The sequence below is a fragment of the Pholcus phalangioides genome, unplaced genomic scaffold (genome assembly GCF_987345545.1).
Source record: "Pholcus phalangioides strain wild (caught in Gottingen) unplaced genomic scaffold, Ppha-v1.0 ptg000013l_1, whole genome shotgun sequence".
Lineage (NCBI taxonomy): Eukaryota > Metazoa > Arthropoda > Arachnida > Araneae > Pholcidae > Pholcus > Pholcus phalangioides.
The window spans coordinates 20,779,293-20,785,292 of NW_028301606.1; the positions used below are offsets into that span (position 1 = coordinate 20,779,293).

General features: G+C 35.4%; 1 protein-coding gene across 1 annotated transcript in view; it reads right to left on the bottom strand.

The window, feature by feature from the left end:
• Positions 1–5,095, bottom strand: part of LOC149078748 (uncharacterized) — a 211,092-nt gene extending 205,997 nt beyond the window's left edge. Inside the window, exon 1 of the mRNA XM_089240848.1 lies at positions 4,460–5,095. The gene's annotated coding sequence lies outside the window, so the exon portion shown is untranslated. The remainder of the gene's footprint in view (positions 1–4,459) is intronic.
• Between the last annotated feature and the right edge of the window lie 905 nt (positions 5,096–6,000).

The window sequence follows — 6,000 nt, forward strand, 5'->3', positions numbered from 1 at the left end:
TTAAGTTAAAATAATTTTTAAATGACTTTATGAACATTTTAATTTTGTTGAGTCTTATTTAAAAATCGGTCAATAGCAAATTTCATGAAAACATATTTGAACGCAGGAATTCATTTACGTAAGTGAATCCGGGAAATCACATTGAAAAATTAAAAGATCGACTGAAACGTAATTCTTTCTATCATTACAAAATCATGAAATAATGTTTTACCATGTTTCTAATTACTGAAACGAGCATTTACTCACATTTATTCGTTCTCAACATCAAGGAATTCTCACGGGAAGAAATTGAAATTAAATCATTCATTTTTTTCAGTGGAAATTTCGAAAAAAAATCTCATTAATTTGTAGAAATTTATTTATGGGTATTTTTTTTGTCAAAAATGATATGAATATTTTTAATTGTGGTGGAAATATATAAGCTCTCTAGTAATATTTTTCGAGAGTCTTTTTTTATAGTTATCTGTGGATTTTAATGGAATCAAGATTCCATTAAAAGTATGAATTCAAATTTTAATTTGAAACATCCAGTTTAGGTGGAAATAATTTCTATATGATTATACGAACATTTTAATTTTGTTTCCGTTTATATATATCTTTCTTGTTTTCTCAAGTCTCATTTAAAAATCCCTCACCGGCAAATGTCATGGAAAATATTTAAGCGCAATGATTTCTAAACGGTTTGAAGCGGCTCTTTGAGATGTCATGGTGACAGTGAGTGTGTGCAATAAAATTATATTTAAAATAACAACCACGACAACTCCCAATCGGTGTGTCGCAGCGCGTTTGGAGTCCACTACTTCACTAACTCTGGCCATATCGCAATTTACTGTCATTAATGAGATGGGTTTGGAGATTAAGACGCGGTCAATCGGTGGTTTTGCCTCAAGCTCGTTAGGGAAAATGTCTTATCTATACCCTCCCACGGATTCGAACCCGGGACCGTGACAGCAACCTTCACAGTGGTAGACGAGCATCTCACCACCACGATATTCGGGCGTTGACGTTTGGGTCTGTCATGGCCTCCATGGAAGAGGTTGATAGGCATGCAGCCCACGAACATGGACCAATTCCGCTATATTTTTTTATACTCTAAATTTACCTTAAAGTATCCCGTGAAAGGTACTGGCATGTCATCACAACCTAGAGAAGTAGTTTTCGACATGGGGTTACATGGGCTCCTTGCGGTCCTAGGATATTCCAGGGGAGCCACGACAAGTGGTGGGGATGGCCACAGAGAGCTATGTATAAATAAAGCTTACAAGGAAAGTATGGTGGGAAAAATTGTGACAATATATATATATATACACACACACACTCTTGGTTTCAGAATCCTGCAGAACTGTCCATATAACCAGGGCCAACTTAACTCGTGGGTATGGCCCAGAACCAACACGATGAGATTTGGCACTATGATTGTCGAATGGTATGTAATGATATGTATGGTCGAAATATATAAGATATTACTTCTTGCTTCGTATGGAGCCTCATCACAGAACATTACTTTACCCAGGGACTCATGATGTTGAAACTGCCATGCAATGCACAAAACACCCTAAAAGAAGGTAGTTCACTGAACTCTCTAACCTAGGCGTGTACCCAGGTTGATGTATCGGGAGGTTCGATTCATTGTGTCCATATTTTACACAGACCCATTTTTCCCATATAATTCTCACCCACCTTCTGGAACTGTGCCTGGCCCAGGGATCCAACGATCGATCTAATGTATCATTTTTATTTTCATTATAACTGTAGTTTTTATTAAATTTCGATAAGTTGGAATGGTCTGGCTCTTGGATGGGGGATAGGACTAGGTAAAAGACAGGGGAGCCACAAGAATAAAATATGGTCCGAAGGGGTTCCATGGGCTGGAAAAGGTTGAGAAACACTCCCTAGAGCTCCAGAACGTGGGTGCCCTAAAAATGCCTTGAAATATTTGAAATTCTAATTTCGTACTGAAGTTTGAACGGACGTGAAACGCTTAAGACTCCCATCACTAGCATCTCTTCACCTAAAAAGGATATTATAAATTGTATTTTCATATCGATTTCTCCTAACAACATCGGCTGTTATAATTTCGCCTTTCGGCACAATTTTAAATGGATTGCTCGTGCGGTAAATCAGTGTCGACAGGTCACGTGCAGAGGCAGACGCTGTGGGGAATCGATTGACTGACTAATGTGTATAAGTACCCTGCTGACGGATGATGCACGAACGTTGGTGGAATTTGTGTATTGTGTGTGTAAATATATATTTATTATTTCATTTTTCTACGAGAGAGCATATGTCGTTCCTCTCAGGCTAGAAGCACGATTTGCAAATTTTCACTTTCTTTTTTTTAATTAATCAGCTGGTTAGTGCCTTATTTTGCTATCTAAGTTTCGCCTGGAACATGAATGCGTATCTCTATTGAAACACATGTTTTGATCATTTGATCATTTTTGTGGCAACACGGTCATTTTCTGCACACGACGGATAATTAGATTGGACCTACAATTTATTGCCGATTCCGAACGGGAGCCATTCTTTTTTTATACTCACCGAAAGGTCGTGCGCTAATCTTTTGCTGTGGTCATGTCGCCATTTCTGTTGTACCCCTGTGTCAGGAAAGTTTCTGACAAGGACGAACTGGGTATTTAACTTGCGACTTCAATGAACATCCTTTTGGTACTTTAGGCGACTATCTTACCCCGCACCCAAAACATATGTTACAAAACACACGTTTTAGGAAAATAACTTCCATAGGGTAACATGGGTAGAGTAAACATATTCAAACGTCATTTCCCATGTCCTTTTTTTCCAAGGGCATTGCTAATTCCTGCTGCTAACATGAGGGGGACGATATTAGTTATAACAAAAATGTAAGTGTCAAATTTTATCGACGAACATTTATGGTCGAAAAGAAATGAATTCAATGGAAATCATTATTTTACTCAGTTTTATTGTAGTCTATTTTCCCACAATAGGCATTTGGAAAAGAATGTCTTCTTGATAATTGCGAGCACGGGGAGGGGAGCACTGTTATAAATCTTTGATAACTTTTTGCCGACACATCCCTGCCTTAATTGAGGTAAGGAAAGTAAGATCCTTTTTGCATCAGTCCGTGGTTGTGAACACGGTTCTATCTATTTAGCTATAAATTGTGCAATTTGGTCATGAAGTTGAGGAACGGTCAAAAATTGGTCAAGTGTCGAAAGAAAAACTTATAATATTTTTTTTTAATATTAGAAGGCATAAATGCGGGAATCTTATGCAATATTTCCTATTCGGGAAATTTAATTTTTTCAAATACTCATAAATTAGAAATTTATATGTGTAATATCAGCAATACGCGTTAAAAACGCTTTGAACGTATGAAAAGCTACGCACTTAAGCGTTAATAAACAACATGTAACTATTACGCGAGTATAAAAAACCACTATGCAAGTGCATTAATTGAATTACTCTTGCTATAATTTTCTTTAATAATATCTTCGAGAGAAACAACTACCGTTCCTGAAAGCATCCGTAATTGTAAAGAAATCTTAAAGCAAGGTTTTACGACAAACGGGACCGAAAACTTGGTAGCCTAACAAGCGATCTCAAAGTAACAAATATTTTCGGATATCTCAATACCGTTTTGGGTTGATTTCAGAAGTCTTCCACCAAGGAGAGGAGTAATTGACTATTTTAGAAGATTTTTCGTTTCCAACTCTCTCTTATGGGATAATTCAACTTATTCCAATTTAGATGTAATTTATAATTCCGACTAACTCTCATTAGCTGCCGTTTTTGTTTCCAGTGGGGTCCAAACACTTATCCAATTGCACATTAGACCCTGAAAGACCAGTTAGATAGCCGAACTTCAAATTTTCTTATTTATTCTAGAAATATATTACGAATTTTCTTCTAGATACCTGGATAATCGATGAGAATAACGAGAATATCGTATTTCGCGTTCTGTATTAGTACCGTTTCGCATATAATGAAAAAGAATTATATCTGTCGTATCTGAATTATTATATCGATCACAGCAACGGTGGCAAGTCGAGAGTCGAGAGATTGATTTAATCAGATATTTAAGAGGTAGAAAAATTAAAATATTCAGAAATTACCATAAAACTGATATTTGTCACATGTCAGAAATTGAGAAGAGAGAATTATTCAATTCCGAACCTGAATGTGCGTTTGAAGAATTCGTGGATATATTGTTGAAAAACCTTCATCGATGGAAATCATTTAATAATATGGAACATTATTCAATTATTCAATAATTGATAACAAATTATTCAATCGCGAAACTAAATTTGTACGTGAAGAAACTCAATGAACTACGTCGAAAAGCCATTATCGATGTAAATTATTCAAAGTAACCCCAAGCGAGCAGATAGTGAATGACCATCACCGGATCAATTAAGAAAAATACAATGTAACTCCGTGAAGAAAATAAACGTGTATATTAAAGTATTTTTTGGCTTACCTTTGTATGTATCCTCCACCTCGGTTAGCATGTCAGTGTCGCTCGCGTCCACATAAAAAAAACACTTTATCATCTCTCTTATAAAACACAGTTACACCAATGGATATAGTCGATTCTCGTAAGCACACAAGAACTTTTCTGTCGTGATAAAACGCCTCATGTAAATATTTAATCAATGTTTCGTTGAAGAGAGGACAGATATATATATATTGGCTGATATAAAATGTAATAATAATAACTCTCAAATCAGCTTAAAATATACTCCATGTCGGACACTGAAAAAATTATTTTAAAATTTCAATTTCCACCCGTTGGATATAATTGTAAAACAGTCAGACAAATCCCGATGGAATTCTTCGGGGTTTTTTTTTTTCCAATGCTTAAAATCGGTTTCGGTATTCGTCAGTGAATGAAGTCAGTTATTTTATTACTTCGTGAGCGGCGACTGTAATGTGACGTTTGTGCAGGGTCTGGGCAAAGAGTGTTGTGTTGTTCTCACGGGAGCCGTCGGTCGGACAACATTCGACAACACACGCACTCACTCACTGTATTCACGCACACACGGTACCGAGTTGCTGCTGCCGCCGCCGCTCGCTCGATTCATGCTGACTGCTTTGCTTTTGCTCTTGTTTGACTGGTAGGGGCAAAATACACCCGACGACTTCTTCTCCTAGGGTTACCTCACGGGCAATGCTGCTGCTGCTGCTCTTGTTGGCCGGACACTTTTTTCGTGCCAACATTTCTCGCCAACGTTACGATATTGGGGCCGTTTCATTCACGGTCTTCCGTTTCGGATACGTGAACTGTTATGTATTCCATATCTCTTCGGCCAACAGGGTACGGCCTAATGTATTGAATACGTATATTAATTCTGAATTGTTTTCATTGATTATATGTAATTGTTTTATTTCATTAATTATATGTAATTGCTTTATTTCATTAATTCAGTAATTTTTTTTTCATCAAATTGGAATTTTCATCCGTTCTGAAATTATTTAATATTTTTTTCTAATCACTCTGATTTTTTTGTTTGTTTGTGAACTTATTTTTGAATGATCATATATTATGAAATTGAATCATTTCTGAATTTTTATTTTTATTCATTTCTGAATTTTTATTTTTATTCATTTTGAATTTGAATCATTTGTGAAATTGAATCATTTCTGAATTTTTATTTTTATTCATTTTGAATTTGAATCATTTGTGAAATTGAATCATTTCCGAATTTTTATTTTTATTCATTCTGAAATTGAATCATTTCTGAAATTGAATCACTTCTGAAATTGAATCACTTCTGAAATTGAATCATTTCTGAATTTTTATCCATTCTCAAATTGAATCACTTCTGAAATTGAATCATTTCTGAAATTGAATCATTTCTGAAATTGAATCACTTCTGAATTCTTATCCATTCTGAAATTGAAACACTTCTGAATTTTTATTCATTCTGAAATTGAATCACTTCTGAATTTTCATCCATTCTGAAATTGAAACACTTCTGAATTTTTATCCATTCTGAAATTGAAACACTTCTGAATTTT